At 36.6% G+C, this 24,582-nt stretch overlaps 1 pseudogene across 1 annotated transcript in view; it reads left to right on the top strand.

The window, feature by feature from the left end:
- The first annotated feature begins 3,896 nt into the window (after positions 1–3,896).
- Positions 3,897–24,582, top strand: part of LOC145240214 (polyadenylate-binding protein 1A pseudogene) — a 48,646-nt pseudogene continuing 27,960 nt past the window's right edge. The window contains exon 1 of the transcript XR_013862508.1: positions 3,897–5,372. The product of XR_013862508.1 is annotated as a polyadenylate-binding protein 1A pseudogene (transcript). The remainder of the gene's footprint in view (positions 5,373–24,582) is intronic.

Below are 24,582 nucleotides of genomic sequence, written 5' to 3'. Positions count from 1 at the left end.
TCCTAAACCAGTCCATTTTATATGCATTGGCACATGCTGGATTTTCAGCGAGGTGCTGATCAATAGCAGATTCCAAGGTGAATGAAGGGTGACAGGCTTACATAGTCTGATGCTTGCTGGCACGTGTTGGTTTATTCTTGTCTGCAAATTTAAACAGGTTCGACCTACATAGACAGCAGTACACTGACAGTTGAATTGATAAATCACATTACTATTTGTGATGTAGGGTAAACCATCCTTCACAACTAAGGGAAATGCAGACTTAACATGATAAACCAAGCGAAGAGCAACAGATGGGAAACAATTTGATACAGACGAATTTGATAACAAGTCTACCCAAACACTGACCAGGGTCACCAATCCAAGGGATTTTTAAATAAACAGGACACTTGGAGGGACCAAAAACTGTAGGAGAATTGTGAGCTTTAACTTTATTATAAATAATATTATCAACCAATTTCTCTGGATAACCATTGTGAATAAAAATGTCTTTAATCTTCTTTAATGCACAATCCAGTTTACTAGAAGAACAGATTCTAAGGGCTCTATACACTAATGTCTGAATGAGCCCTATTTTTCTTGAAGTAGGGACGAATGAACGCCAATTTGTGTAGAGGCCAGTAACTGTCGGCGTACGATAAACAGTCGTAAGAAAAGAGTTCTTACCATGTTCAATTAAAACGTCAAGAAAGGGCGAGCAACCGTTATTCTCATTCTCCATAGTAAATGTTAATGATTTATGGAGGGAATTAAGTTTATCGAAGAAAGCTAATGCCTCGTTTTCTGATGCAAAAGCTACAAAGGTGTCGTCGACGTATCTAAAGTATATCGATGGTTTCGATATACTGTTAAATAGTGCAGACTCATAATATCCCACAAAAATGTCGGCCAATGCCGGGCCCAGGGCACTTCCCATCTGAACCCCATCAATCTGGGATTCCGACCTTATTTAAAGCGATATATATATATATACTAGACTTAATTCCATAGCTAATATACTTAATTCCATAGTTAATATAACATACTGACCCGTTGGGTCAGTATGTTATATTAGCTATGGAATTAATGTATGAGCGTGACACTTGTGACGTAAAGAAATAGTTTTTGTGACATAACAGAAACATTTCTATGAAAGTATATCAAAAATGAAAAAAAAAATATAGATAGATTTCTATGAGTCGTTCTGTTTATAATTGTTTATTTTTGAAAAAAAAACAAAAAACTTACAGCCATTGAATTATCAATGGACCAGAGGTCATCTCGTCAGCATCTGACAAGGCTAAACTATTTGCTATGAACTTTGCAGCTAATTCTACCCTATGCGACGAAGGCCATCAACTCCCCGTATTTCCTCCTACAACACACAACACGCTTAGTAACATACAAATATCTGTGTGTGAGGTCGCCAAGCTTATCAAGAACCTTGATTCCAGTGAAGCAACTGGCCCTGACGGTATTCCAATTATAGTGTTAAAAAGGCTATAACCAGAACTTGCCCCGATACTTACCAAACTGTTTAAGTGTTGCCTAAAGGAGAAGTGCTTTTCAACACCCTGGAAAACCTCATCAGTATGCCCTGTATTTAAGAATTCAGGTGATAAGTCATTTCCCTCTCAATACAAACCAATAAGACTCCTGAGTGTTATGAGTAAGTTGCTGGAATTCATATTAAATAAAGAAGTAGTCAACTACCTCAGCAGAAATAACCTTCTTAGTGACACGCAATATGGTTTCCGCTCTGCAAGATCTACAGCAGATGTGCTAACGGTTATATCACACAGGATTAGTGAATCTCTTGACAAAGGTTTCCTTTCTAGGGCAATTGCTTGACATATCGAAGGCCTTCGATAAGGTATGGCATAAGGGCCTACTTCACAAGATTTCCAGCTACGGTATAATTGGAAATGTTTTCTCAATCCTTATATCATTTCTCTCTGATAGGTTCATAAGAGTAGTGGTTGATGGGCAGAAATCAGAGGCCCACAGTATTAATGCTGGAGTCCCTCAGGGGTTCATCTTGGGCCCAACTCTCTTCCTGATCTACATCAATGATCTCCCAAAACACATAATAAAATCATTCGTTGACATCTATGCTGATGACACGACCATCTATGGAAACACATCAAAGGCCGTAAATGACAATGTTCTCTCTGATTCTCTCTCCTCAGATCTTGAGCGTGTGGTACAGTGGGGGAAGAGATGGCTGGTTACCTTTAATGCATCTAAGACCAAGCTCCTATCATTACATCATAAACGTTCTAATCCTCATCTGGCATCAATTGAAATGAATGGCTCTCGTCTAGGGGAGGCCCCATGTTTTGATAAGATTCTGGGTTTGACCTTTACTCCTGATCTGAAATGGAACATATACATCAAGTCTGTGGCCAAGGTCGCTGGGAAAATGTTGGGATCCTTCTATCGCTCCAGAAGATATCTCACTAATGATGCAATTCTCTATCTATATAAAAGCCAAGTACGTCCAAGGATGGAGTACTGCTGCCACATCTGAACAGGAGCTGCTAAAAATAGCCTATCCTGCCGTGACAGAGTACAAAATAGACTTCGTGGCTTAGTGAGGGATGCGGGTTTGGTGGGGATGCCCTTTTCTCTTCCCTGCAACCTCTCTCCCACAGAAGAGACGTTGTGAGCCTGTCTGTTTTATCGTTATTTCCATGGCAAGTGCTCGTCTGAGCTCCATTCTCTGGTCCCCCCCTCGCCAATCTTTCATGAAAAACACTTGACTAGTTGAAACCACTGTCAATAATTTTCCCCACTCTTTATCCGTGCCTAAATCAAAACGTAGATTCCATGAACTAATTTTCCTTCTTAGAAGTGCATGCCTGTGGAACTCTCTGCTGCTTGCCTATTTCCCCTCCCCGACTTCAACTTCGATGTCTTCAAGTCCAACACAAACAAATTTCTGATGAACCGACCTCTTAAGTAATGACACCTTATCAAATCTCCAATACTAACTATTACTATGATACTATCCCATTGATTACAGTACACACAATAAACCTTATCCCCAAGTAGCTCCTGGGCCTTGATAAGTGGTGACCACCATGTAAAAAAAATAAAAAAGTGGTTTGCCATACTTATAGGTAAATCTGCATTATTCAAATTTTGATATATCGTTTAATTTGAATGCGGGAAAAAAAAACAATTGGGACGCTGAAAACGTACACAGTAAAACAATACGTTGTCAACGGGTCAAAGTTGATTTATTTGTAAGAAAATTGCGACAGTATACTTGTAATACAGAATAGTTGCAAAACATCCCACCCTTCCCATATTAAATAATAATTTCTAAATAATAATGTTAATATTTCTGTGTGCAGGTCAGATTCGGCAAAAGTAGCGATTTGTGTTTATTTGTTTACGCTGTTATGGCTTTATTTTTATGTACACATGCGCAAACCGGAAGTCGTAAACCGGATGTTGGGTTACAACATTCGTTACAAGATAATTTGAATTTTATAATATTATATATATATATATATATATATATATATATATATATATATATATAATATTTTATTTTAAAATTAAATACATATGAAATATTTTTTTATTTTTTTTATTTTAGTTATAAATATGGAATGGGGAAACTTCTTTAACATTAAAGGTGAACTCCACTCTCATTAATAATAATAAAAATTTAAAAAAGGAAAAAAAATAAGAAGAAACTTAGGAAAGTAGATTTTATTCACTTCCAAAATAACAGAGGTAATACTTATTATCCAAAAATTGATTTTAAAAAATGGGAGTGGGACAGACTAGCCTAGCCTGCCCACCCCTCTTGAACGATCCTATTTTTCCGTTACTGAATTGTTCCTGATTTGCGCTCTGTCATTTTCTGTTTTTATAAATCGGAGCAGTGCTCCGATTTATAAAAGCAGAAAATGATTTTCTTTCTTTGCATCCTGTCGGCATGCGTCTAATATCATCATTTACTGAGCAACGTTTATATTTCATTCATCGCATAGATTCACTCCAGACGTATTTATAAATGAAAGAAAATTAAATCACCAAGGGAATTTTAATTCTTTAATTTTATCTTAAATCTGACTTGAGATTTACGTGTGATTTTTCAAATCACCTGATATTATTTTATTTTGCATAAAGTCAATTTGCAACAACCTGCGAATGCAATTGATACAACGAATGTTGATGTTATAAAGGGCCAACCTATACCTATGTCGTCACAGAAAGATTCATCGCTTCCCGAATCTCGAGTAATTACTGTGCTTATAGAAAACCTGCGTAAATATATATACGACAAAGCATTCCACGACACTGTTTCCGAGTTTGGCAAGCTAGTATCCTATGAAATGATCTCTAAAGATGGCTCTAAAGAATATGGATACGTGCATTTTGAGACTAGTTGGACGGTTCACAACGTCATTGAAAAAATTAGTCTGTTTCTTAACGATAACGAACAAAACGGAGACAAACTTATGCCAGGCCGAGAACGGATGGAACAGCTTGGAGATAAATACAAGAAATTCACAAACGTTTATGTTAAGAATTTGAGCGACAAACTGGATGATGAAACCCTACGGCAAATATTTGAGAAATTCGGCAAGATAGCCAGTGCTAAAGTTATCACCGATGATAAAGGCAAGTCAAAAGGATTCGGATTTGTGCGCTTTGAAGAAGCTGAATCTGCCAAAAGTGCTGTATCGGATATAAATGGCATGGAGATCGGTGGCTGCCGGATATATGCAGCCTTTGCACGGAACCGGACTGAACGACAGGCTGAACTAAAAGAGTGGTTTGAAAAGCAGAAACTACAATGTATCCACGTGAGAAACCTAGATGATTTCATTGATGACGAGTGTCTACACAAAGTATTTTCTCGGTTTGGCACGATCACCAGTGCAAGAGTTATGATGGAAAATGGGCAATCTAAAGGCTTCGGTTTCGTTTGCTTTTCCTCATCTGAAGAAGCGGCAAAGGCCGTCTCTGAGATGAATGGCCGCATCATAGTTCTCAACCATCTGTATGTTGAGTTGGCCCAGAAAAGTGAAGAGCGGAAAGCTTTTTGGGCTTCTCGGTACACCCATAGTCAGATGGGGCAGTTATTCCAACCTAATACTAACTATTCTGTTCCTACAATACCTCAGGCTCAAAGATATTACCCATCTCGAGTAAAACCGTTAAGTACTGGACTAGATCCACACTGGTCAACCATGAGACCAACCACTATGGCAGCTGCACAACAGGTAAGGGTACCCTATATGATAGGTACCCAGCCTACAATACATGGCAACCTTAATGCTGAGTACATTACTGGACAAACTACTAGACCGAGAGCGTCTTCATCAGTCACTCGTAGGTCGTCATCAAAGAACGACTATCGATATCATAAGGCCTGACTTCAGAAAATAGAGCCAATTTAAGCTACAAGTGCCGGCATACAACCCATGACTCCAAGCCAGATTCTGGTGCAACTGGAACTAAAACCAGTGCTTAGTGAGCACCTGCTTTCTTGGATTAGGCAGATATGCCCAGAGGAGGCTCACAAAATCACAGATGTTAAATGATAGTTCGGAATCTTTGCACACGTTGGAGTCTTTAATCACTGAGGATCAAAGTGGAAGAGTCCCAAGCTATCGTCCAGGCTAAGGCCACTGTTAACATAAGTGTCAAACGAAACCAAAATTTTTTTCTATTCCATCACCAAAACTCAATCCTTCTATATAAGCATGTCTCTTTAACTCACTTTCACTCCACACAAGGTATATTGCCATTACAAAATCTACAAATATGAAACGTCTACAATCAAATATTTCAAAATAGAAAACTTTGGCATGCTGACCACTACACCCCTCCACCTTTTTGTAGCAGATGCTTGGCGTCTGCTTGTTTTGTCTGATTGCCTTAAAACAAACAAACAAAACACTTCCTAAGTGTGGGTGACAACCGCTCCATACACGCACACAAAAACCAAAAACCTGTCCATTTTCTGGACATTCACAATCTTCGTCAGATAATTTTTTTTTTTTTTTTTTTACATAAACAATTCTGTTCACCGAGCATTCCAGTATCTACGTGAAGATTTGAGAATTCTGTAACTACTGAATTTTAATACACTATTCTGCGCAAGCACCGCATTAATGTTCCACATTTAATTAAAAAATCTTGAATTTTTACACGTTCACAAGCCGACTTTTATTTATGGCAAATTAAATTATAACTTAAATATTTTTAACACTTATTAGGTCACGAACAATGCAGTTTTAATTTCAACTCTGTACTTTAATTTATTAGTAACATAGTAATGATATCGCAAAATTTAAACTTATTTGCATATTCCAGAGCTTTGCCACATGCCCGAAAACAAAATCCCGCCACTTAATTCATTTTACTTGAGTCGAAATTCTCAAATCAAGAGGGCCCCTTCCTGGGGGCTAACACTTAATCTCTATATGAGACATTAAAACATTCCTTTAAAGTTCTCTTTTATCTTGCAAACCCTGAGTTGGTAAAGTTAATTCTCTTCCCAATTGAACATGTTGGTACTATGCACTATTGATCCGTGCTAAAATAACATTTAGAAAGCCATTCTTAACATTGGGGACGCGAGGGCTTTTTGTACCTATTCTGTACTTTCACCTTACAATTTAATAAAAACAAAACTTTGAACTTAAATACTATTTAAAAAAAAAAATAGCGCGGATCAGTAAGTGCACAAGCACTAATGTTATAGTATGCTTTTCTTGCGGTCTTGCTGAATTCTAGAACGAGCATTCATCTAGTCTGGGGTATGCAGCTTCGTGCTGTTACTTGAGGTAATTTCACTTGGACATAAAAGCCCCCCCCTTTTTTTTTTGATTTACTTGTTAGTTTGAAGAGATCAAGGGGCTCCTTCCTGCGGCTAACACTTGCTTCTATTATAGTTTAAATTTATATACGAGGGCACTTTAAGACATATATTATATAATGCTGCTTCAATTTATGCTAGTACCAGCAAATTCGTAGCTTTGCTATATTCACTTGCTAATATCTTTCCTCTGAGAATGCATTTTGGTAATATCCCTTCAAAGCGTATTATGAGAAAATAAAGCTGTGTACGCATTACAAATGTTTCTTTTCTGTTGCTTATGGTGTACATTAGGGGTCATTTCGAGTTAAAAGGGTTTCTTTTCTGGCTAAAAAAACAATCCGAAAACCGCAAAGGTGTCAGAAACTTTGTGAAAAATATTGAATAATTCGACCCCCTGTTTTTTCCAAGCTTATAACTACTCGAAAAATATTCAAACCCTAATTTTTTAGGCCCAAGGTTTCATTAAAAAGGTTTCATTAAAAAACGTGGTCTAAAAAGGTTTTAAACTTCGGACTTTACAGGTAAATTTCTAAAACACTGATTTTGTTTTAAATTTGAATATATTTTATCTTCAGTTTGTGATATATATAAAACTTTGAGTAAATTATCTTTTTAATAGACATTTCAAAATGGGGGGGGGGACGTGAACTAAAAAAAACGTTTGTCTAAAATATTCTATTCTGTTTATTAGAAAGAGCATAAAATTTCACATTAACTCTGAAAATATCCTAGAAATAGAATCAATAGAAAAGTAGATTTTTAAAGTTTAAAAATTGAAAAATACTGAACTCGTAAAATTCAATTAATTCATAACTTTTTTTTTTTTTTTTTTTTTTTTTTTTTTTATAAAACTTTAATTTTGGAAGTATAATACGTAAAGAAAATAAACAACCCATTTTTAAAAGAAATTACGAGTTTTTATATTTTATTCGCAGTTTCGTGTTAGGGGTGTCAAAAATTCTGATACACCTACCGCAAAGTTCAAGCCAAATTGAAATTTTTTTACGTTTGAATAAAAATTTAAAGCAAAAACAGTCGTGTCTAAGTAGCTTTATTTTATTCAAGAACATAAAAGGTACTCATCATCGCTACAAGGGCTAATCTGAACTTGCACCAATTTTCTTGTTAATTACCTATAACTATAATCTCTGCCCCCACCAAAAAAAAAACCGGCCAAATGTCTATCCAAAAAGAAAACATGCTCCCCCCCCAAAAAAAAAAAACATCCATAAAAAAACGTCAAGAAAAATAAAACCATGACAAAAAAAAATATCCACCAAAAAAATAAAACCAAATAATTCGAAAAGCGCAAAGTTAAAGCAAACATTAAATTGTTAGGTGAAAGTACAAAATAGGTACACGTCCTCTAGGTGTCAGAAATTTCGTGAAAATTATTGAAAAATTCCACCCCTGTCTTTCCAAACTTATAACATCCTCACTGTAATCTCTGAACGTATATACCATTCACTGGACAAAGCGGGGGAGGGCAGAGCGGTAGCTCTAGATATATCTAAGACTTTTGACAGGGTATGGCACAAGGGTCTCCTCAGGAAAATTAAATCATACGGTATCACTGGTAGAATACTTAACATAATTAAATCCTTAGATAAGAGAAAAATCCAGGTTGTCCTCGACGGTCGTACATCTAAACAGTGTGATATAAATGCGGGAGTGCCTCAAGGGTCTATTCTTGAACCTCTATTGTTCCTGATATTTATTAATGATCACTCCGACAAAACTGTCTCTGAGATGGGTATATATGCTGATGACACTACACTCTATAACAGGCATGACAGGAAAACAAATGAACATATATCTAAAGAAATGGCAAAAACACTAGAGGATGACCTCCAATCTGTAGTGGAATGGGGACATAAATGGATGGTCACATTCAATGCTGCCAAGACTAAACTGGTTTCCTTCAATAATTACAAGAAACCTTCTCTGCCACCAATAGCAATGGCCAGTAACTCCCTGTCTGAGAGTACATCTTTCAAACTGCTTGGCCTAACGTTCACAGGAAACATGGGTTGGAACAATTATATTGAAAACATTGCCAGGGCTGCTGCGAAAAAGGTAGGCTCTCTCTACCGTGCTAGAAAACTACTGACACCTGAAAGTATCCTGTACCTCTATAAGGCCACCATTCGCCCATGTATGGAGTATTGTCACATTTGGGCTGGTGCATCTGCTACTAGTCTCTCGCTCCTAGACAAGGTTAAAAAGAGTCGCCAATCTGATAGGCCCTGAACTGGCATCCAAGCTTCAGCCTCTGTCCCATCGACGAAACGTTGCATCCCTCTGCTTGTTCTAAAAGTATTTTAATAGTGAATGCTCTGACGAACTGCAGACATTTGTGCCCCCATGATGTAGACACCCTCGACAAACCCAGCAGGCAGCTAAATCCCACCCCCACACAGATCCCTAGATGTAAAAGATCTTTCTACTCCAGTAGTTTCTTCCCCAGAACCGCTAAACTCTGGAATTCCATTCCAGGTTCCTGCTTCACTAACTGTACTGACATGCAGAAGTTCAAGTGCAACATGAACCGACATCTTGCTGCCCCTGATAGTAGCCCCCTACACCAAAGTGACAATGTGCCTTGTTTGGGGTGAAAATGTAATAAAAATAAAATAAAATAACTCCCCGAAAAATATAATTCAAGCCCTAATTTTTTAATTAAAGGAGCAAGGGCCAAGGTTTCATTAAAAAAAAAAAACTTTTTTCTTTAGGTTTTAAACTTCGGACTTTACAGGTAAATTTCTAAAACACTACTTTTTTTTTGTTTTAAATTTGAATATATTATTTATTGATCTTTTATGGGTGATAAATCTGTTTGGCGTACCCAGGAGTAAAGTTTATTTTTTAAAAATCAAAATTTATACACCGGGTATAAAGTTGGCTTTTTTTTTTTTTCTTAAACGGAAGTGACTTTGATAAAATTGTTTGGCGTACTCATGGCGGTGTATAATTTGGATTTTTAAAAAATAATAAACGCGGTTTTTCACATTTTTATGCTTATTCGCTAGGTAAATGTCTAAACATTCTTATAAAAATAAACTTTATTCAATTTTATTCTTAAAAAAAATAATTCAGGAGTATGCCAAACAGATTTATAACAACTTTTTTTTTTATTATTTATTAACGACCTGCCCCAGCATAGCATAAATGTTAAGAACGGCTTTCGGAATAAACACCTTCCCAGCCCCCCTTTGTTAACGGCTTTCGAGGTTGGGGGTGGGTGGGTGTTTATTCTGAAAGTCGTTCTTGACTTGGGGAGGTTGGGGTGTTTATAATACGCTGGGGCACGTCGTAAAAATTTACCAAAAAATCTTGTCACTGTTACAAAACATTGAATATGTCAAAAACGCGTAGAATCTTCCTGACATTCTCAAACTCTGCACAGTAAAAATGACACGTGAATAAATAGGAAATGGTGGCACAAAGTATGAACACTTCAGTAACTTACAAATAAGATCATTCGGGAGAGAGGGAGCTACACCCTACTCCCGCTCTAGTTTTAAAAAGGGGCAACGCCTCACCCAAATATTCTAAAATCAATTTTTAAAAATAAGTCTTTTCAAGCAGATAACTTAAACTAAGTATTTAACTGGGATCTATGTTCCTGCCTATTTTGGTTTTATAAGGTTAACCCCGAGGGGGGGGGGGCAGAATAGCTAACATACAACAAACGTGTACATCAAATCTGTTGCCAAGGTTGCTGGAAAAATGGTGGGATCCTTCTACCGCTCTGGAAGATATCTCACTACTGATGCAATTCTCTATCTATATAAAAGCCAAGTACGTCCAAGGATGGAGTACTGCTGCCACATCTGGGCAGAAGCTGCTAAAAACAGCCTATCCTGCCTTGACAGAATACAAAATAGACTTCGTGGCTTAGTGGGGGATGCCCTTTTCTCTTCCCTGCAACCTCTCTCCCACAGAAGAGATGCAAGTCTGTCTGTTTTATCGTTATTTCCATGGCAAGTGCTCGCCTGAGATCCAATCTTTCACAATGAACACCCGTCTAGCTGAAACCATTGTCAATTTTCCCCACTCTTTGTCTGTGCCTAAATCAAAACGTAGATTCCATAAACAAAGCTTCTTTCTCAGAAGTGTACGCCTGTGGAACTCTCTTCCGTTGCCTGTTTCCCACCTGACTACAGCTTGGATATCTTCAAATCCAACATAAACAAATTCCTGATAAACCGCCTCCTTTACGACACTTTATCAAATCTCGATTACTACGATATTATCCCATTGATTACGTTACATGCAATAACCCTTATCTCAAATAAGTGGTGACTAGCATGTGTAAAAAAAAAAAAAAAAAAAAAAAAATCATAATTAAATGATTTATATCAAGACAGTAACAGTTAATTGTCTACAGAACTGTATATTGTAAGAAATTCTGCCTAAATAAACAAGCTTTTTATTGGACGGTTTCTCCGCCCACAGACTTATTTTAACCAATAAAATTGCATATTATAACTGCCGAGAATGTTCTCGGCACAAAATTCCCTTTTCAGATCAGATTCTGAGAAGACGCAGAGTTGAGGACTGGATTTCTCACTGTAATCGAGGCAGCGAAAAACACTTCGTTGCTTTGAGATGTTTCAAATGCCCAAATCTGGAGTGGAACATTATCATTATAATTACCAATTCCCTTAAGTAGGGCAAATTTACAATTAAACAAGGAGTTACTGGCATTGCTTTTAGAATAACTCGGTTACTTCCCTTATGTCATGAGTTAAAAAAAAAAAATGGTGACGGTGTTTTTTTTTTCTCAAAAATTTCAGTGTTGTTGCATGAGTAATCAAACAAGTTATACAAATAACTATTACCTGACACAATAAAATTTTATGGTTTATCTATTTGCATAGTTTTAATAGGTTTTTCTATGCAATCCTAACTAAACTAAAATTACATTTGCTAAATGAAATTTACTTGATCAAGCCAATCCGTCATCCATTAAAATTTTAAAATATATAATGAAAAATACACCTGAACATTTTTTTTTTTTTTTTTTTTCCTCTCTCCTAAAGTTTTAATAATAAATAAAATCTAAAAAATAAAAAAAGCGCAGTTACTGTTTGAAAAGGTTTAAATTGTCGGCAAATCGTCAATTAATAGTATTAATTTAATACTTTGGAATTATTTTCCACGTCCCAATTTACTCCCTGCAGAGGCAAAAGAATCCACAAATACAAAAGCCAGACCTTTCAAACTCCAAATTTATTCAAAAGTAACAGCAATGAAAGTTTATTGGTTCTGGTCTTGTCCATTTGCAAAACGGTGGCCAGTTTTGCCTCTATTGCATAAAGACAGTAGTATGAACTATTGACGGAGTGGTAGTCTGTTGTTCCTTGAAAGGATCCATGTATGTTCATGTTGGCGCCTATGATTAGGTATAATGCGAGTCACTTCAGACTCTAGTTGAATTGATAAGATCCAATATTTGGTAAATAAAATGGGAAATATTCATTAATGTCATCCTGTACTTAGGATAATTTTAGCAACATAAAATTCTCTGCTTGTAGAGATGAGATCCTTTGTTCACCAACAGTTTGGTGATACGTGAAGGAATTGACGTAGCTCCCTCCTCATGTGGGAGGCCGCTGATTTGGAGTCCATCCCTTTGCCGAGTTCTTGCATGGACTGAAAAATAAAAGCATGATACAAAAAAAGGTGCCAAGCAAATCGCTTGACACATTCAAAATTAACCAATGGCAGCATGGGCGGCCCAAAACAAGAAAGATGGCGAATGTATATGGAATTTCTCACAATATGTGTGTGGGTTAAAAAAAGGGTTCTATGTATATTTTTTTCTTTTCCTTTCCTTTTATAAGTTTGCATTTGTGAAAGGGAAAGACTAAACTCTTTCCCAGTTTTGATACGGGCTAACATTTCACCACTCACTTCTAATATTTTAAAATAAATATTTCCTGTTGTAAGCAAATAAAATCGATTTCACCTTCCCTCCCATATTAAAAATAATGGTAAAATTGTAAACAAAATTGTTATTGCCGAACAATTATTTAAAAAAAAAAAAAAAAAAAATTTACCAAACGCAATAAAATTTAATTATCGGCCGACCTGTATGCGTGTTGAAACCTAATTTTTTAAATATTTTGTTTGAAACTCTTTACACACAGAAGAAACAAATAGCTGCTCCTCGTTTAACTCGAGGAGGGGGAGCTTAGCTCCTAAAAAGCTGAGCAAAAATTACTATTCTCATCACTAACACAAACTTAGGGTCAGATTTTTTATTATTCATCATTTACTTTTGTTCCTATATACTTGCATCCTTACAACTTTGACACAAGGTCAGTTTTTCATGTGGACAGAATTAAATTCTTCAGAAAGGGGCACTCTGGATTAAAATAAAAATTGCCTCAAGACAAATGATAAAAACCTGGAGACAATCTGCAATTAGGTAACAGTCTCTGCCAAAAAGTTGTTCAGTCAAAAGCTTGATTACACCTGAAGGATTTCCACTGACCTCCTCTGCAGCAAAGTATCCTGCCCTTAGAAGTTACTTCGAAGTGATGCCTTGGATGGGAATTGCAGAACAAGTCTAGTTCCAGTGATGATGGATACTTTACCTGCACCAGAAACGTTTCTGAAAATAATTCACTGCAACTGTTCTGGTGCACTTGCAAAAGATACAGACTTATCTCTTTATGAGTATCCGGACCATGTCAAGAAGGGCATTAAGACAATGAGTTAGGAAGCAGAGTCTGATGATTGAACTGACACGATTATTCAGTGATGAGATGTCTTCAAATATAGTGTCTATTCTATAATCTTTGAAATGTACATGTATGCCATGACGTCATTATGACATCATGACCTTGCCTGTCCATGTAGTTAGTGTAAAACTTTTTATGAAAATTATATCAAAATATATAGTATAACAAAAAATACAAGCAACAGGTACAGCTTTGCATTATGGAAATATTGGTTACTAGCAAAAATACCCACACTTCACACAGGACTTTGCTGTATGCTCAGATACACGCTTTGCGGGCACTTCTGCAGTAAGTGGATGTTGTAAGAGCAACCATTGTTTAGTGTTTTAAATGTAACTACCTAAGAATCATGATGGAGGATCTAATTTTGAGATTTAAATTTTGGGGACCACTATCATGTCAAATTTCATCAAGATTTTGGATGAGGGGATGGGGGTAGAGGAGAGTGATCTGATTCAAATTCACAAAGAAGTTGGCCAGCGCCATGGTGGCAAACCTCAATTTGGTATGCACCATCCCTAGGTGGAGGAGTTTATGAAGACCCGCACCAAATTTGACCTTGAAAAATGGTGTGCACCGTTCCCAGATCCAGTGGTGTGGGCTGTAGTAGAGCATATATACATGGGCTATGACCTTGACCTTTGACATTTATCTTATATTATTTCTAGATGGGGGACCAACATCATGCCAGGTTTGGTCATGATTGGTCCAATGGTGTGGCCTTTAGGAGAGTATATATGCATAGGCTATAACCTTGGCCTTTGATTTTAACCTTGAAAAATAGTGTGCACCATCCCTAGACTATCGGCATGTCAGATTTGGTCATGATCCGTCCAGTGTGGGTTGTAGGAGAGTTGTATACACACACACACATGAACGCTACAATTTTATATATAAAGATTTTTAGTGCGTTAGCTGTCATCGTTTTATGATGTCATAGTTAGGACCTTTATGGCGATCAGATTTTGGTAAAATTTTAGTATGTTTTTCCCCATATATAATAGTAATAAAAAAAACTATGAAAAGCTTTCTTGGAATTTGTTTATGGTAAAGGATTTTTTGTATTTTGACTGTAGACCAAATATTCAGAGAGGAGTTTGGTAGACTTTTGCACACATGCCGACAAGGTCACTTATGTATATATTTCTGTGTGCTAGAACGTTTGCATTTTTAATTCTATGTAATTATGCAGGATGTAGAAACTATGCACAAATAGAATTCAGCATAATAATGAAATAAAGCAATCATTTAATAAGAAACCATAAAAATCGAATACTTAATTAAAGGCACCATGTCATGCTCTTCCAGTGTACCAAATTTCACTTCCCTGCATTTCATAGAAATTTCAAAATTAAAAAAATATTGATCTGTAATAAAGTGATACACAGAGCTGAAACCATTGTCAATCAGCCGACTTTTCATCCATAGGAAGGATGCACCCTTTCTTTGGGGAAAACGCAAGGAATGTTTTCAAAAAATTCATAACAGAAATCAACCAAGATTCTACACTAACATATTTTAACTCAGCTGAAATACTAGTACTACAAACTGATGCAAGTTTGAAAGGACTTGCAGCTGCATTAATGCAAAACAAAAAACCCATCGCTTATGCATCAAAGTCTCTAACAGACACCAAGAAGCGGTATGCATGCATAGAAAGAGAACTTCTTGCAATCGTATTTAGTGTCCAAATATTACATGAATGAAATGGATGAAAATCTAAAATATTTACTAGCCATAGGTCACTCGTTATGATACTACAGAGTGGAAGAATGAATTTGTTACCCTAAAGAAAACTACACTACAGCTTTATTTTAAAACTTTTATTGAAAAAATCAATTCAGCTAACTTGATTATGTAGTAGAGCTGATATCTATTCAATGTAGTCACTTGCAACCTCAATCACCGTCTTGATACGGGTCCAAAACTGAGAGCATGCCTTTTCCACAAGCACCAGCAGGAGCTCGGCAGATACTCAGCAGATGGTGGCAATCAGACTAGCTTTCGTGTTGTGGGAGGTCATGTTGGTGATGTTTTTAACGTATGACCAAACGAAGTACTCCAGCAGGTTCAGGTCGAGGGAGGAGTGGGGCCAGTGAGAGAAAAGTACAACGTTGTAACACTCCTTCTGAAGCCAAGCCTGGGTCTCTTTGGACTTTTGGGATGGTGCCAAGTTCTGCTACCACACCCAGAGTCTGCCCGTGGCCACTTGATTGCACCAGGTGATCACCACACTCTTCAGTACATCCAGGTACACTGTGGTGTTGACTTTCAAGCCGATTTCGAAGATGTGAAGTGACATGATGTGGTCCTCACTTGAAACCACACCAAAGACCATAACTGTGGCCGAAAACTTTGTTTTAATGACCCTGAGCACGTCCCTGTTATTTGTGGCAATCCAGCAATGGTTCTGGTTGTAGTGTACCTCATCCTGACAGAAGTTCTCTTCGTCTGAAAAGAACCAGAGCATGTTTGGCTTCTTGGAATGCTTCAGTTTGTTGAGCAACATAACGGGCTTGATTAGCCTGAGGTTCTTTGTCTTCTCAGTCAAAATCTGACTTGTTTGGTGCCTGTAGGACCTACACTTAAGGTTCTCCTTCATACATGTATTCATAGTTGTGTGTGAGACGCTTAAATCTCTGGCAATCTGTCAAATAGGCTGCTAAGGAATTCCATCAATGATTGCCTGACCCTTTTCAATGAACTCTTTGGTTCGGGATTTCCTGATGGTGTCCTTGACCTTGGGCTTCTGCTCCACCACTTCCAAAGGGTTGTCCAATGCATTGAAGTGTTGAACCATCCAGATTTGCATTTTGGGGGTGCTGGCAATAGTTCTGTTTTGATAACTTAGATCATTAGAGAGTATGAATTGTACAGCGACGCATCTCCGATCTCGCTCGTTGAACATTGTGTCACTTTCAGACATGATAGAAGGCTCCTATGACTCTTGGAATTTGTACACAACTAGTAGATGGTCTGCAACAAAAAAACAAAAATCGCTTTTCATCAAATGGAAATAGAATCATGCCGTCTTTTCTATGACAACAATTTTATCATTCCACCCTGTACATAAGAGGAGACGTGCATGTTGTTTAACCTGCGTCCAAGACCTGTTTTCCTTATTCCTACACCAAGCAGTTACAGTTATTGCCTGTACGAAAATAGGTCCATAATACTAGGGGGCGGGGATATACATGCATGTAATAGTAAAAAAAAAATATATAAATCTTTAAACAATAAAACATTTGGCACTAATGCACTTTAACCACAAAAACCATGACTTAAATTTGTTGGAAGTGTGCGTGTTTTTCTTTTTTCTGAAGAATTAAATTAGCGAAAAGAAAAGACAATCTTAAATTTAATGATTTTTTTTTCTAACCAAACTTTTCTGCTAATTCCAAACATGTTTAATAAATTAACATAACATAAAACATTACTTACCGATGCATTTATTGAAATAATTTAAATTAAAAAAAATTAATGCAACAGTCAAATAGAAATATTTTTTTCCAAATAAATTTTGGAACTTGTGTACTACTAGGATGGAATCATTTTTTTGGTTTTCAGTTGGGACATGGGCAGACAAATGCAAATTCAGGACGGAATTGAAAATAAATGCATATTTTATTATTATTATTATTATTATTATTATTATTATTATTATTATTATTTCTCTCTGTTTTTTTTGAGAAAATTTTTAAAAATAAATATAAGAAACTTATAATAACACAAAATAGATATTTTTAAAACAAAATCGAGATTAAAAATTTTTTTTTTTTAATAAAACATGAACATATAGTCTTTGTAACATATTTTTAGAATCAAAAAATATATAAGAAACTTATAATAGCACAAAATAGCTTGTTTTAACAAAAAAGACATTTTTTTTAATGTTTAATGAAACTTGATCATGCATGATTGAAATGGGTGTAAATTTTGAGAAAACTATTTTTTCTTTCCAAATTGTAAAGTCTGAACGTTTTTTTTTTGTAATGAATAAATGAAATGTGTTACAAAAACTTTATGTTCATGTTTTCTTAAAAATTAAAAAAAATGTCTATTTTGTTCTAAAAGAATCTATTTTGTGTTATAAGTTTCTTATATTTATTTTTAAAAAAACTTTCTCAAAAAAAAAAAAAAACAACAACAAAAAAAAAAATGCATTTATTTTCGATTCGGTCCTAAAATTGCATTTGTCTTCTCTTGCTATACACTCTCCTCATGTCCCAACTGAAAACCAAAAAAGTGATTCCATCCCAGTAGAGCACAAGTGCTGAAATTTCTTTAATAAAATAGTCTTAAAAATTGTAAAAGTCAGTTTAGAATATTTTGATATATATATAATTTTTTAGTACAGTGTTTACAATGCACAAATAAAATATAATATTCACTTCTGTAAAAAAAAATGAATAATTTTTTTTCAACAATAGAAAAATTAAAAAAGAAATGCTTCTAAATTGAGTGTTAACATCCATTTTCAGATATTTCATTCAATAAGAAAAAAACAAAAAAAAAAGTAACACAATAAAAAAAACTTAAATAGCGAAACATTGAGTTAAATTTAAAAAAAATTATTTAGTAACAATATTTGAAAATATGTACATTTTTTAAATTTACAAATTTTGGGTGATCTTCTCTTTTCGTTAGTATAACTCTCCCAAAAATGAAAACAAAAAGATACTTCCGGCAAGCACAAGTGACAGACATTTTTTTAGTAAAAGAAAAAAAAGTCTGGTATATTGAACTTTTGATTAGCTTATTTTCAGTTGTTTTCTTTTTTATGGTCTCCTTTTCTTACGACTGTTAAATCAATTGGCATATTAACTTACTTGAGCCATGGCATATTAACTTACTTGAGCCACGGCTTCTTGTCTACGTCAGGAAATAGACAGTGTTTGTCAATTTGGCGACCCCGCCCAATTATGTTCCATGATTTCTTGTTTTATTTCAATACTAGCGGAGGTACCCGGCGTTGCCCGGGTGTTTAGAGGTGTGTGTTGGTGGGGGGGGGGGATAGATTAAAACAACCCTGTTAAAAAAAAAAAACGTTGGCCGGTTGTTTGGAGGTATAAAAGAAAAAAATAGTTTTAGTATAAAGGTAGGCTTGAACCCTGAACGTTGTGGAAAGGAAATGGAAAAAAAAAACCTGCGACCTAACCATCTCGAGTGCGAGAACAGATGAATTGATAAGTGTGTTAAGTTGATGTTTATAAACTGAAATTAGCAGGTGCGACAACATCAAGTTGCAGAAGCCAGTTTCTGTTTTCCCCGCTATGCGGCGATCAAGCAATAAAAAAAAAAACACAAGAAAAACTAACGTAAGGCAAACGAATGATGAAAACAGAAAAACGAACACGTGAAAAATGGCCTAAATAAGCCTGTTTCGATATTAAAATTTAAAAAATCGGTGGGTATCCGGGTGTTTTTGGGTGGTGCTAAGAATAAGCAAAGTAAAAAAAAAGCAGAAAAACGAACGTTACGTGAAAAATGGCTTAAATAACACTGGTTCAATATTTAAATTTAAAAAATCGAAAAAAAAAAAGCATCTCACACCACGATTCGAACCCAAAACGTTTTGATAATGAGAAAGGCCTTAACAAACTGAGCTAACGCGACGTACATGAAATTTGTTCAGTTTTGCAACTATTTAAAATAAATCAGGTCATCTGACGTCATCTGACGCATGCGTAGAATCGGTCATTGTCACTCACCCCCGCCCTGTCGAAAATTGTCGATTTCGGGGTGAAAAAGTTAACGTTTTTGGCCAATTTTTCGAGCAAAGGATGGAGCTTCGATGTGATACCGAGTTTGTGAATTTTTGTCGCGTCTCTCGAAAGTTTTTAGCAGACATCCAAACATACACACAAACATACATACACACAATTTTCGCTTTTATATATATAGATTGTCTTTTTTTTTCTTTTTTTTTTTTTTTTTTAATTACATTTTTACCTCAAACAAGGCACATTGCCACTTTGATGTAGGGGCTAATATTAGGAACACAGGCTACAGGGATACTAGGTGGGGAGTTGGGCAAGATGTTGGTTCACGTTACACTTGAACTTCTGCATGTCAGTACAGTTGGGGAAGCAGGAACCTGGCAGGGAGTTCCAAAGTCTAGTGATTCTGGGGAAGAAACTATTGGAATTAGAAGGCTCTCTTACATCTAGAGATCTCTACTGTGAAGGGGTGGGATTGTACTGCTTGTCGGGTTTGTCGGGAGTATTTACGTAGAGGGGGTACAAGGGCTTGCAGTTCGTCAGAGCATTCACCGTTAAAGTACTTGTAGAACAGGCAGAGGGATGCTACATTGTGTCGATGGGACAGAGGCTAAAGCTTGGATGACCGTTCAGGGCCTATTAGGTTGGTGACTCTCTTTTGAACCTTGTCTAGGAGTGAGAGACTAGTAGCAGATGCACCGGCCCAAATATGACAACAATACTCCATACATGGGCGAATGGTGGCCTTATAGAGGTACAGGATACTTTCTAGCACGGTAAAGAGAACCTACCTTCTTCGCAGCAGTCTTGGCAATACTCTCAATATAATTGTTCCAACTCATGTTTCCTGTGAACGGTAGGCCGAGGAGTTTAAAAGATGTACTTTCAGATAAAGAGTCTTTGGCCATTGCTATTGGTAGTAGAGAAGTTTCTTGTAGTTATTGAAGGAAGCAAGTTTAGTCTTGGCAGCATTGAATGTGACCATTCATTTTTGTCCCCATTCCACTACAGATTGGAGGTCATCCTCTAGTGTTTTTGCCATTTCTTTAGATATGTGTTCATTTGTTTTCCTGTCATGTCTGTTATAGAGTGTGGTGTCATCAGCATACATACCCATCTCACAGACAATTTTGTCAGGGAAGTCATTTATGAATATTAGGAATAATAGAGGTCCAAGGATAGATCCCTGAGGCACTCCCGCATTTATATTATATTGTTTAGATGTACGGCCATTGAGGATAGCCTGGATTTTTCTCTTGTCTAAGAAGGATTTAATTATGTTAAGTATTCTTCCAGTGATATTGTATGATCTGATTTTCCTGAGAAGACCTTCATGCCATACCCTGTCAAAAGCCTTAGATATATCTAGAGTTACCACTCTACCCTCCCCTGCTTTGTCAAGTGAATGGTATATATGCTCGGAGATTACAGTTAGAATGTCTGCTGTGGAATGGGCTTGTCTAAATCCATATTGTTTGTCGGTCAGAAGTTTAGCATCTGTAAGGTGATGGACTATAGCTTGGTTAATTATGGATCTGAAATATTTTGGCAAAAAGTGGGAGGAGGCTAATGGGGCGGTAATTTGCTGAGTCAGTTCTATCGCCAAAATTCTTGAAAACTGGTACCACAGAAGCAGTTTTCCAGTAGGCAGGAAAGCAAGATTCATTAAGGCATTTATTGTAAAGTTTGGAGAGGATTGGAGCTATTTCGGCGGAGCACTTTTTTAATAGCACAGCCAGGATGAGATCAGGTTCACATGCTTTTGCTGTGTCAAGATTTTTATGATAGCATGCACCTGAGAAGGGGTGATTTTCAGATCGTCAAGTGTTGCGTCTGTCCGCAAAGGAAAGCCTGGGATAAGGTGGTTAGCAAGGTCTAGTGTGGAGTTGGAGGCAAACCGACTGGCAAGCATGTTAGCCTTCTCAGTTGCTGAGCAAACAACTTCATGATTGTTGGATAGTGGGGGAATTGTTGATTGTCCATTATTTACTACTGTTGTAGTCTTTTTTATTGTACAGTTTAATCAAAGCATTAAAAAAATGAAAATATTGAAAATAAAAGTTATATTGCACGTACCCATTATGGAATGAAGTTCTCCTAAAAAAATATCATGTAATTTGATCAAGTAGATGTTTGGTTTTTTTTTTTCACAGCGGAAAAACAATTTATAACACTAAGCAAAAGGTAGCCATGTTTCGATTTTTAGACCACGAGGAAAGAAGAAAAGCTGTTATTTAACATGGGGAGGGGATGTCGGCGCTTTAGACTGAGTTATCTCCCCGTGATGCCCACCTCCCTTCCTCATGGTCTAAAAATTCAAACATGGCTACCTTCAGCTTGCTGTTATAAAAAAATTGTTTTTCTGCTGTAAAATAAAAAAATCCTTGATCAATTTAAGTGAAACTTTTTGGGAATGAACTTTATTCCATAACAGGTACATAGGAGATAATTAAAAAAAAATATTTTCAGTTTTTAATATCTTCATTAAACTGTATAAGTACCCTTCTTCTTTTTTTTTTTAACTTATTTTACAGAGTCTCTATGTCCTTTTCTAATCCCCTTTTCATTTTCTCCTTTTTATTCACTTTTTCGTTTAAAAACACCTTCCTCCTTCTTCCTGGAAATAGGCAAATAGCGATGATACGACTGATGTCATTAAAATTTGATTTTCATTTGCAAAAAAAAAAAAAATCTACTTGATCAAATTAAGAGAAATTGTTTTGTATGAAAACTTTTCAAGATTTTCATTTTTTGATGTCTTGATTAAACTGTATGATATGTCCTAAGGTGGCCTATTAGTTTGGACATATCAAAGATAAAGTATTCCGTGAAAGGAATAAATAAATATACACTGTTGTTTGAATACTGAAAGAAAAGTTTATTTACGTATTTACATAGAGACAAATACAGTGTGTTAATGTTCAGGGAAGAAGTCTCTGTTTTTCAAGGGTCCGGTGAAAACCAGTGACTCGGTTCCTTATGTAGAATGTTTCGGGTTGGTTGCCTATCTCCACATAACACCTCCCCCCAAGCCAATTTCTCCTTGGAGAATTTTGCTTAATACCGTTTGTTTTTAGGTCTGGGGCTCAGTCGGTTAACTTTTCTTTTCACCCTTGTAGTTTTTCTCCTCAACACCGTTTGAGGGGGTGGAGCTGGTGGTGAAACTGGTACTCTCTGACCTGGAGTAGAACATACTACTCTCGGAGTAGATTGTCTATGGGTAGAGGAATATTAAAAGAGTCATAAAATACCTCTAAGAGCAGTTCATTATCTTCTGCCTGTTTGTAGTCATCAGTGTGTCGAGGTCTTAGCTGATTCATATGCCTGCAACAGTCAAATTTACTACTTGTTACCGATTGGATACCCAATCCTCTTCCAGGTCACTTCGTTGATAATTGAAATATCGCTACCTGTATCCAAAAGTAGTTTCACTATGTGACCATTTGTTTGGGTATTGACAAATTTTCTTTTACTTCTTTGTCTCACTTCTTCTTTTGACAACACCACATTTACTTTCGACTTAAATTTTTCTCTTTGTTTATTTTGTTTAGTTCGGTACTGAGAAGCTCGGTGGCCGACTAAACCACATTTGGCACAAGGTTGGTCTTTAAAAGGGCAATTTTTAAGTGCGAACCTGCACAACTCCAACATTCAAAACTTTTTCCTTTGTTCTTGGGAAATGTTTTTTATTTTACCATTATGAAGTGGGATGTAGATTTTCCCTCTATCCTAGTGCTATCCCTTTTCACATTTATCAATTTCTGACATTCTTCTGTCACTTTTTGCAAGTTAATTTCTGGATCTTGCTCCATAAACGATAAAATCCTTGACCTTAAATCCTTGTCCTTTGGTGCTGTCAGTCCCTGAACAAATATTTTTAACACTTAAACATGTCAACTGACAAGTCTTTTAATTTAAATAGTTCACACTGGGCGTTGACTTTACCCGCATATGTGACAATATCATCAGTTTTTTCTTTTTGCATGTTCAAGCACTTATGCCTTATATGAAAAAGGCTGTCTCTTTCACCAAATATCAAGTACAAGATTCAAACAGTTTCTGAAAAAGAAATATCTTCTGGTTTCTTTGGTAAAATCAAATTTGTAAATTTTGTGTTTTCCTCCGTACCCAATTTCTGAAGTAGGAGTTTGATTCTTTCCTCGTCCGACCATTTCTCACATCTTTTTGTAAAAATTGTCTTGAACCTACGATAATAGGCAGGGAATGTATTACCTCATTCTGGGTCATATTTGAACTCCGCTTGAGAGTTGGCTATACACCCTGAGTGTACTGCACCTACACCCTAACTTCCGTAAACCTAAATATACAGTGACTGGGCAAAATTTCTTAGCTCACTTCCTAATACCTACTCAAACTATAACGTTATCCTGAACCCAAACTAACATAAAGTTATAAAAAAAAAAAAATGAAAAAACCTAAAGTAAAAGTCCTAATCCGCACTAACGCTTTTCTAACAAGCCTCCCCTCATAACTGCTCCCACTGCATGCCCCTAAATCACTTTGAGGAGTGTAACTATTCATTAGATATATAACCTTTACAAACTAACCCTGTAACATTAACTAACCATGCGGGGTCACAGAAATACCTGGAGTAGGACCCAGGTGCGGAGCAAACCCTCTCAGGGCTGATGGACCCAGTAGATCTTCCCAGATCACCCGTCTAGGAGAAGAAAAACTCTGAAACTAAACCAAAGGGGAGGGAGGCCTCTCCAGTCTTAGACGACAACCTTCCTAGAGCTGGTGACTCAAACAAATTACAGGTCTGCAAACCTAAATTGCTTAAGGAGTAGATAGGCTCTGTCTATCGCCGGCTTCCATACTCCTTCTTTGCCTATTAATCAGGCACAGAGACACTTTCACAGGTGAATCGACAAAACACTTAGTGGTAGATCTTGTTTCTTGTCTAGGGCATTGAATGCCGTTCCCCCACTCCCGACACATCCCACCCCTCATAACTGGGCACTTGGGAGTGCTTGAGTACCATGCATGCCTGTGCAAGTAGATTGGGGTGATCTTCTTTTGATGGGCTGAGGGTACCGGATTGACAGTTCCTGGCTGCTGTTTCCGACTGGTAGTACAGGTGCTCTAACTCTTTGGTAGCGCTTAGAGCGGCTGCTCCATCAACAGTTGTATAATATCGGGTTGTTTGTAATGCCATGTCACGCATGGAAAGGGACCCTGCACTCATCCCCGATGGGCTTTCCCAAGGCCACAGTCCTAGTTGAAGAAAGGTCAGCTAAAGATCTGATTGTGTTGCATG

This window comes from Euprymna scolopes, chromosome 19, assembly GCF_053919585.1.
Source record: "Euprymna scolopes isolate OS-2025 chromosome 19, ASM5391958v1, whole genome shotgun sequence".
Lineage (NCBI taxonomy): Eukaryota > Metazoa > Mollusca > Cephalopoda > Sepiida > Sepiolidae > Euprymna > Euprymna scolopes.
Note: the sequence above shows the minus strand (reverse complement) of the source record. Positions and strands in the feature narration are given on the sequence as shown.